Source organism: Oryzias latipes, chromosome 2 (assembly GCF_053564925.1).
Source record: "Oryzias latipes strain Hd-rR chromosome 2, Olatipes_Hd-rR_3.1".
NCBI lineage: Eukaryota > Metazoa > Chordata > Actinopteri > Beloniformes > Adrianichthyidae > Oryzias > Oryzias latipes.
Window position 1 is genome coordinate 50,716,985 of NC_136238.1, and position 10,192 is coordinate 50,727,176.

General features: G+C 39.0%; 1 long non-coding RNA gene across 1 annotated transcript in view; it reads left to right on the forward strand.

Moving 5' to 3' along the window:
• Positions 1-10,192, forward strand: part of LOC144989566 (uncharacterized) — a 368,718-nt gene that overhangs the window by 124,709 nt on the left and 233,817 nt on the right. The window lies entirely within an intron of this gene.

The following is a 10,192-nucleotide window of genomic DNA, read 5'->3' on the forward strand; positions in this document are numbered from 1 at the left end:
AGAATAAGATAAAATAAGAATAAGGAGCTATTTAAGGCATAAATACATAAATACTGTACAGTAGAGTGGGGTGAATATTGCACATGAGTGGGTATTCCACATTAGAATGGATATTGCACATACAGCATGAATATTGCATACATAGTTTAAAATAGAGTCAGAGCATTGTCAGCTGTGTGCTGACAGGGGTTAGTGGGTTATGTTAAGTCTGGGGGGAGGGGGCGGTTTCGTTGACCCAGTTGTGTGATGTGTGTGTGTGTGGGGGGGGGGGGTGGATGGACCTCACTGCTCTTGGGAAGAAGCTGTTCCTTTCATGTTCCAGATTCATACTGATTCATGTGATCAGTTTGTGTAACACAGATGTTATGGTGTCGGGTTTCAAGCAAACAGTCTGGCCTCTCATCTAAATCTGTTTCTACAAATGTTCTGAACATATCCAGACTGTATTACTAGTCGGTACCACGGTGATCTATCTGGGTTAGCTCTTTTGATAGCTAAGATCCACTTTTTCCTTAAGTCTGAATCCATTGGTAACCTGCAAAAAATGTTCAGTCTCTGAGCCAGAAATGTATAAATCTATATTACTATAATAGCCTAGTATGCTGTATACAGGTTTAGCAAAATAAAATGTACATTTATGTTGACAGCAAATTCTCCGTACATCATGCAGCATGTTGATAACAGCCCTGCAGCATCATGCATGTCAACATGAGTATGATTAATGCAGCCCCTGCAGCATTAAAAGAAAATAATTAAAATACTTACCTGTGAAACGATAAACCTTCCTCCTTCATGGACTCAGTTCTCTGATTTTGGCAGTTGAAACCCAAACAATGAACTGGCATTATGCAAAGAATGTGTTCCCATGCATTCACTGCAGCAGTAACTTGACCTCACCAAGATGGCGGTGCTCTCCTCCCATGAGGAACCACGTGATGTCTCCTCTAGTGATAGAACTCATTGGGGAAAACAACCATTTTTTAAACTTTACTGGCAAATAAAGGTATAAACGTGTTTTTTTATATCAACCATAGTTCGATGTGACTAGTCTTTATCGACCAAAAAAAGTATTTTTCAACCAAAAAGGAGAAGGGGGGACAGGACATGAACTTCTGGTTCCGGCTAATGCTGTTAGGGCGCCATTTTGTCGTCTGCAGCAGGTTTTTTTTACTTTTTATTTTTTTTATTGAACTTTAAACAAACACATACACAAAGTAACAACACAAAGAAGAGAGAAAAAATATAGAATTGTAGTTTACAATACTAGGGATTACAGCAGGTCTTCTTGTGTGTATTTAACCAAACTAAAGCTCATTTGATAGTAATTTGTACTCGTCATCCTATTCTGAATCCCACACTGATACATTTTTCCAGACAATTAAAGATTTCATTCCTAGGATTGATGATGAAGAGTAATAGTCTCATTTTTATTACATTGAAGTTTTAATCTTTAGTGTGTCGTGACCGTTCCTTGAACTGTTTTCACCCCTTTTGACGTTTCTTCAGGCTAATTTATGATTGCAGATATGAGAGACACAGATGCTTTGAAAGTGCTTGTCATGGACCATATTTTAACCGTATCTGTGGAGGACCCAACAACACCTTTCCCATGTGGAGGACCCAATAACACCTTTCCCATGTGGAGGACCCAATAACACCTTTCCCATGTGGAGGAACTAGCTGACCTTTTGCTCCAGCGAATGCTGTGGAGTTTCTGACGTCTAGCTGATTTATCCGGCTGAGTCCTGGGCTTTTTATCTCCCGATTCTGAACACGCGTGGAAAAACTGAAAAAGCAAACAGATTTTTTCCTACAATGACAATTGTAGAAACTCTTGTGATTCAGAAATAACTTTGCAGGAATTATAGAAGGCTTTAAGCTGTCTGTCCAAGGATAAAGCTCCAGGATGTGATGGACTGACCAGTAACTTTTAGAAACTCTTTTGGCAGCATATCAAAGATTGAATTTTTGAAATGTTTAAAGAAATTATTCAAAATGGGTCTCTAACACATACAATGAAACATCGTGTAATCACCCTTATTCCCAAGCCGGGTAAAGACCCAACATTTCTAGATCATTTAAGGCCTATAACTCTTTTAAATGCTGACTATAAGCTTCTAACACATATATTTGCAAACAGACTCAAGTCAGACATAATCTCTGAAACGCAGTCCGGTTTTATTAAAGGTCGCTCAATTCATAATAACTTAGGCCTTGTTCTGGATATGATTGACTATGAACGTCTCATAAATACAGACGGTTTTATTCTATTCTTAGATTTTTACAAGGCCTTTGATATGATTGAGCATCATTTCATGTTTCAAACTCTGCAATTCTTTGGTTTTGGTAACAAATTTATTAATACAGTTAAAACTTTTTATTATGAAACCAGTAGTTGTGTTTGTTTACCTCAGGGGACGTCTGACAGATTTAACATCAGCAAAGGTAGAAAACAAGGTCGTCCCATTTCACCCCTTCTATTCACTGCAGCAGCAGAAATGCTGTCTTTGCTCATCAAAAATACTGACTTTGGTAAACTGTCAGTTAAAATGCTGAATTTTCAATAAGCCAACTAGCTGACGATTCAACAATTTTCCTGAATAATCTTCATGACATCCCATAATTCTATTGACATCTTTTCAAAAGCTTCAGGCCTCAAATTGAACCTAAACAAATGTGAGATCTGACCCATTAAACCATGTACATTATTGAATGTTTATAATATTCCCATTAATTCCAAAGTTAAATACCTCAGAATGCATAGAACTACAAACCAAACAGACTTGGAAAAACTGAATGTTTGGGACAAACTAGAGAAATGTTCGACTCTGCTGAATAACTGGGCACAGAGAGATCTTTCTGTTTTTGGTAGAATTCTCCTCACCAAAACTGAAAGCATATCCAGATTCATATATCCCACCTATTCTATAGGTGTCCCTAAACAAGCCATCAAATCTATTAATCAGATTAACTTCATATAGAAAATAAAAACACATTGTGTAAAACTAGGTAAAAATACCAGGATGGAGATCTACAAGCCATAGACTTTAACAGCCTTAAAAATAAACGGGTTCAAATCATTTATTAGGAATCAAAATAGTATTTGGTTCATTGTTCCTAATAAAATATGTTCCAGCCTAGGAGGGATCCCATTTTGACTCAGTTGTGATTTTGACAGTCAGAAACTTCCCATCCAACTCTGGTCTTTTCATCACTGACGGTGTAGGAGTGGAGGCTGCTATCGGCGCTGTGGATGCCACTGGACCTGAGCGAGGAGCGGGGCTGAGGGCGAAGGCTCCTGCCTCTGTTCCTGATTCGGGTTCTGACCCGATCACATTACTTCAGGCGGGAGTCGCTCCAGTAATATATACGTATTTATTCCTTGTAATATTTACAAAATAATTGGAATATTTTGCTAATACAAAGATTTTTCGAGTAAAGAATTTACATTTTACATATTTTTTATGAGTAATGACAAACTGTTTATAAGCAAGAACTGCCTTTCAAATTTCTGAAATAAATTTGTCAGCATTCATTAATATTTTGTAAGTTTTACTAGAAAAACTTCAGTCGTTGTGCAATGATCTGTGCGCATGCGCACACGGCCTTCTTTTCTTGGCCTTCTTTTCCCTCTTTTTTTCGAGCGGAAAGAGCAGAGGAATGAACGGAGACGCGGAGCAGGAAGCCCTCTGCCGCCGTCGCGTCGTTGCATAATTACCGTAAGTATTTTATTTATTTTAACTATATATATATATATATATATATATATATATAGTTAAAACGCACTGTTGACGACCGTAGAAAATGAGGTTATATGTAATAATAGCGCGCTGAATTTGAACTGTCGACCACCGGGACGGGGGTGGGGTTCTGAACTGTCGATGGCTGAATTTGAACTGACCGCAGAAACCAAAAATGTGTCCAAAAGCGCAAGCATTTGAATTGACAGGGGCGGCGGGATGGGTGGGTGTGGTGCCTTTTTCCACAGCTGAGACGCTGCAAACTCCTAGTAAAGTCAAGATGAGGACTGCAGGAGAAGGATGCTTTAAAACTATGGTGAAGAATGGATGACCACAGCCAAATGACACATTCATTGAAAGTGTTACTTAGAGATTTTAATTTTGTGCACTTAATTCAAAACAGAAACGGCAGATAAATATTTTTATAGTTTGTAATATTGTCAAATAATACAAAGCTAATAATTGAATTAATGCAGGTTCTATCTAAACATATTTTTTACCAACAGGAGATACTTATTAGTGGATGAATTACCAGAGAAGAGATTGGATTGGGAAACAACAGCTTTATTCAGGCAAATAGAAAATAAAACTAATTTTAACAATCAATTATTGTAACATTTTTTGATTTTATGAAATTATATTTATGCATATGCTTGTTTAAAGTTCTCTGTGTGTCATTGTGTTGATGTTATTCTTTTTCTGTTCTTCTTTAGGGTGCTAATACAAGGACAGTTCAGTGGGAACAAGGACGTGGAGGTTCTCCAGCCGAAGGCTTCAAGTAGTGACGTCCAACCCTGCCTTAAAGATTTCATGCTTTATTTTCTAAAACTGAGGTATGAGGCTTGTAATTCTTGAACATTTTTGTGCATCTTAAATTGACTTATTTGTTTATTTTTTAGATCATAGAGGAATCATCATGGGATCATGGTTACACACATTTCCGTGGAGCAGATGTTCATGTTCGACAACTGCACACCAAAACTTATTGGTCTGATGGAGGCAAAATGATGCAGATTTTACAAAAACTTACAGGTGGGTTTAGTCAAAATCACTTTTGTTACTTTTACTTTTTGTGTTGCACAGTTAAATGGCATCTTTCCACATGACTACTACTTAAAGCAGAAAATAACACTGGCTTTAAGTGCCACTAACTTTTGTTCACGATGAGACGCCTTAGTCATGATGATTAAGTATGTTACTTATGAGTAAGTGATTACTTTAAGTCTCATTTCTTTTTCAACTACATCATACTGCACACACTACAACAGAGTATTAGGGCCAGTTTTGCAACAACATTTTTGTTCTTTTATGATTACAAGAAAAAAGTTCAAACGCAAATTATGAGAATTCGGTTGTACATTTATGACTTTAAAAGTCACATACTACATTTTTACTTTTCCCCCGTAAGTTTGTGTTATTTAAAGTCATGTTTTTTTACTTTAAAAGTTGTAAATGTAAGAATTTAAAATGCGTAAATTTACAAGAATAAAGTTGTAAATATTACTACTTTTTTTTTTTGATACCACCGATCGATGTTGTGTGTTTGGACTTTCTATTTTTGGAAATTGGTGAATGTATCGGTGAGCTCTGCATTGCTTTTGAGTTCACCAGATTAATCAGCACCGCTCTAAGTTCAGTGAGTTTCGGTTTCACCACCAGCTGCAGGAGAGTCATCTTGATGCTACCGCTCACTGGAGAACCTGCCTTTTTGCCCTCATACAAAATGCTGAGCTCTGATTGGTCTCCACTGCAGATAATGAAACATGGAACCAACTTTCTCTTTAGCTTAAAATTGCAGTACATATCAAAACCTCTTTTAAAAATCAATGCTTACTTAAATGCCTCAGCGAAATAGAAGAAATACCCCAGGCACAGTTTGGATGAGCAAATGACATTTCAGAAAGTCCAAAAACTGGATGTTCACTGTGATCCCTTTCATGATGCAGACATCATGAAAATCTTTGTTGTCCATTCTACTGAAGAAGATCCAGTTGATGGCAAAGAGAGATCCTTTCCCAGTGTCACAATATTGCAAAAGCCGGTGCTCTGCTGATTTATGGACTGTTTGTTTAATTATATTGTGATGGAGGAAATGTAAACTGATTACACGAACAAAGTATATTAAGTTATTTAATATTATTATTTAATATTTTTGTGTTTTAGAACATTTTAATTGATTACATGAACAGAAAATGAAGTTTTTATTGGAGAATACTTAAATTGATTACATGGACAAAGTATTGGTTGATAATTTTGTGTTGGAGGAAATGTAATCTGAATACAAAAGCAAAGTATTTGTCATTGATGAATAAACATTTGCAAAGTATGTTTTCTGTTTCATTTATTGTGGAGATTGGGTCAGGGTGAAAATATTTGAAAATCATATTTAAATTTACTCAGATGTAATATGTAATACTTAACAGTAATAGCTAAATAAATTAAATATTTTCAATACCTTCTTTAGTAAAGTATTGTACATTTTACTTAATTAAACTAAGTAAATGAACCTTGTAAAGGAAATATCACCAAGTAAACATTACTTAAGATTCCATCATAATGTGACTTTACTAGATCATTGTTTGTAATTTATATGTCCATAAACGCATTAAAAATTACTTAAGAATTGTTAGTGCAATTTGTTACGAGGATTTTCTTTAGTAAATCTTATTAGTTAACGTTATCAATGAATGAAAGTTTGCATTATGATGAGGTAAAAGCGTCTGTGTTGAGAGCTTAGAGCTGGTTCCTGAAGCCTACCGTCAGAAATGTCATGCTTGCAGAAAAGCTGTCAACCAAACGCAGGTGGAGTTTGCGTCCTGTTTGACAGGTGGTGCGCTGCGTGGAAGGCAGATGACTTTGCTGAACTCTGAGTTAGTTTACTAGAGGAATTGAAGTCCTGCCTCCCTGAGAGGATCCTCGTTTATTTGAATGAGCAGAAAGTCTCCTCCTTAACCAACGCGGCCGTGCTCGCAGGTGAGTTTGTGCTGACGCACCGCGCCGTACTTCCATCTGTGCGCACAGACGCTCCTCCACCTGTTTTTGCCAGTAAAAAGCCCAAATCCTTTTTTAGAAGTCCGCTTTCTGCTGAGAGCCGGGAGTGCTTCTACTGTCACCAAAAAGGACAGGTCATCTCTAACTGTCCCGTGCTCCTGTCAAAGGAGAACATTTAAAGTACCAAAGAGCCCAAAGGGGTCGGTTTTGTTCGATCTGGCCCTGTAAAATCTCCTGTTGTCACTGATCAGCCCTGCGAGGAGGCGGAAGAAAGTTCTCGCCCCTTCATCTTTAAAGGTTCTGTCTCCCTGACGGGGAAGGAGGAAGAGCAGGTGCCGATTTTAATTCTGCGCGACACCGGCGCAAGTCAGTCCCTTCTCCTTGACAGTGTTTTCCCATTTTCTTCTGATTCTTCCTGTGGGTTTGACACACCTGTGTGGGGCGGGAACGTGAATGTCATTCAAGCTCCGACGCAAAACGTGTTTTTTCTGGGCCGGCAAAAGTCCTGCTCCGTGCTCAGTTACCTGTGTGTGGGGTCGCCATGATCTTAGGAAATGACCTGGCTGGGGAAAAAGTTTTTCCTGCCCCAGAAGTTCTGGAAAACCCAATGACTCAGAACCCCGAACCTGCTCAAGTTGCTGCCAGCGAACCCTTTCTGTTTCCTGCTTGTGCTGTTACCTGTGCGCAGACGAAAAAAAAAGAGTGATGTTGTGGATTTGTCTGATTCATTTCCTGATGTTTCTGAACATTCTAAAGCTGAACCTGAGAAAACTGAGTCAAATGAAGCAACACTTTCTTTTGATGTTGACAAAAATGAATTTGTTCATGTCCAGAAAACTGATCCATCTCTTGCCAAATGTTTGTCTGCTGCTAATTCAAATGAAGAGAAATCATCTTATGCTTTCAACAATGGACTTTTGGTTGGTAATTGGTTTCCTCCCGCTCTTGGTAATTTGGGATGGAATGTTGTTCAGCAAATCGTTGTACCGGAGAAGTATCGGTGCCAGATTCTCAGCCTAGCCCATGGTGGACAATCTGGTCATTTGGGGGTGAAGAAAACATACCATCTCATTTTGCGTCATTTTTTTTGGCCGGGCTTGAAATCTGATGTGACTAAATATTGTCGTTCATGTCACATTTGTCAGATGAGTGGAAAACCAAACCAGGTTGTTCCACCTGAACCTTTGCACCCAATTCCTGCAATAGGTGAACCGTTTGAACATCCCATCCTAGACTGTGTGGGTCCACTACCTAAAACCAAATCAGGGCATCAGTACCTTCTGACCCTGATGTGTGCTGCAACAGAAGCAATTCCCTTGCGCACACTAAGAGCCAAAGCTATAATTAAAGCTCTGGTTAACTTCTTCTCCACATTTGGTTTCCACAATCCATACAGTCTGATCAAGGGTCAAATTTCACTTCAAAGCTCTTTGGACAGGTTATTAACTCACTTTCCATTAAACATAGGTTGTCAAGTGCTTATCATCCACAGTCACAGGGCGCACTGGAAAGATTCCACCAAACATTGAAAAATATGTTGAAGAAATTCTGCTTAGACTCTAGTAGAGAGTGGGATGAAGGTCTGCCTTTTTTGATGTTAGCCACCCGAGAGAGTGTTCAGGAATCCACTGGATTCAGCCCAGCAGAGCTCGTGTTTGGTCACACTGGTCCTTTGAAACGTTTGAAACATTCTGTCTGATTCTTGTGATGCCAAACAAAATGTGTTAGATTATGTTAGTTCTTTCAGGGAAAAGTTGCATCGAGCTTGTGAAGTGGCTCGCAGCAATCTGTCTGTCTGTGTCACAGAAAAAAATGAAAAGAACATTTGATCAGAAGGTTGTGCAAAGACATTTTGACATTGGAGATAAAGTTCTCACCTTTCTCCCTGTTCCTGGTTCAGGTCTCCAGGCAAAATTTAGTGGACCATACATGATCCAAGAAAAACTCAGTGGAACTGATTATGTTGTGAGCCCTCCAGACAGACGCAGGAAATCCAGAGTGTGCCACATTAACATGTTGAAGCCTTATGTGGACCGTACTGTGGGAGTTGTTGTTTCTCTGTCCACTACAGGTTCCCCATCTCAGTACAGTCCAGAGAGTGACGGTCTTAGACAGGTCCCGTTATGTTCTCGACTTCAAAATTCAGGAATACTGGATGATTTAGCATTTTGAGTTCAAGTAACCCTTGAACTTAGCCACTTCAACTTAACTTCATTGATTCATTCAACTTTCAACTTTTCAACAACTTCAATTCCTTCAACTTCAAGTTCAAGTAAGTCTGCACAGGAGGACATTTACAGACTAATCCATAAGCACATATCTCTTTTTTCAGATAATCCCTCCCGTACTTCTGCAATATCCCACGACATTGATGTTGGTGAACATTTTCTGATCAAACAACATGCCTATCGTGTTAACCCCACCAAACGCGCACTGCTCCAACAGGAAGTTAAATACCTGTTGGAGAACAGATTAGCTATAACTGGTTCCAGTTCCTGGAGTTCTCCCTGTCTGCTTGTACCCAAGCCTGACAAAACCGTTCGATTTTGCACAGATTTCAGAAAACCAGACTCATACCTTCTACCACGCATGGAAGATTGTGTGGACCGAGTTGGTTCAGCACGTTTTGTTACCAAGTTAGATCTGCTAAAAGGCTATTGGCAAGTTCCATTGACCCTTCGTGCATCTGAAATATCTGCTTTCGTTACTCCTGATCATTTTTTCAGTACACTGTCATGCCTTTTGGTCTAAAAATGCACCCGCCACTTTCCAATGTCTCATGAACAAAGTTCTTTCAGGAGTAAAGAACTGTGAAGTCTACCTTGATGACATTGTTCTCTATTCTAGAACCTGGAAAGAATATTTAAAACATTTGACTGGTGTTTTTGAACGGCTAAGTAGAGCTTCGCTCCCCTTGAACTTAGCCAAATGTGATTTTGGTAAAGCTACTGTAACCTATTTGGGGAAAGAAGTAGGTCAGGGTCAAATTCGTCCTCTGACTGCAAAAGTTCAGGCTATCCTCGATTTTCCAGCTCCTCAGAACCACAAAGAACTCCGACGTTTCTTAGGAATGGTGGGGTACTACAGAGGTTTCTGCCTTAACTTTGCAGATGTTGTGGCTCCCTTAACAAGCCAGACTAGTGTCCGTAAATCTTTTGTTTGGTCACCTGAATGCAAGAATGCATTTAACTCTGTCAGAGCTCTTCTTTGCAGTGCCCCTGTCCTGGCTGCTCCTGATTTTGAGCGTCCCTTCAAGTTAGAAGTCGATGCCAGTGATTGTGGTGCTGGGGCAGTTCTGCTGCAGGAAGATGAACATGGTGTTGAGCATCCCCTTTGTTATTTTTCAAAGAAGTTTACCATTCATCAAATATGGTACAGTACAATTGAGAAAGAAGCTCTTTCTTTGTTGCTGGCACTCCAGCACTTTGAAGTTTACATTGGTTCTAATTCCCATCCGATTA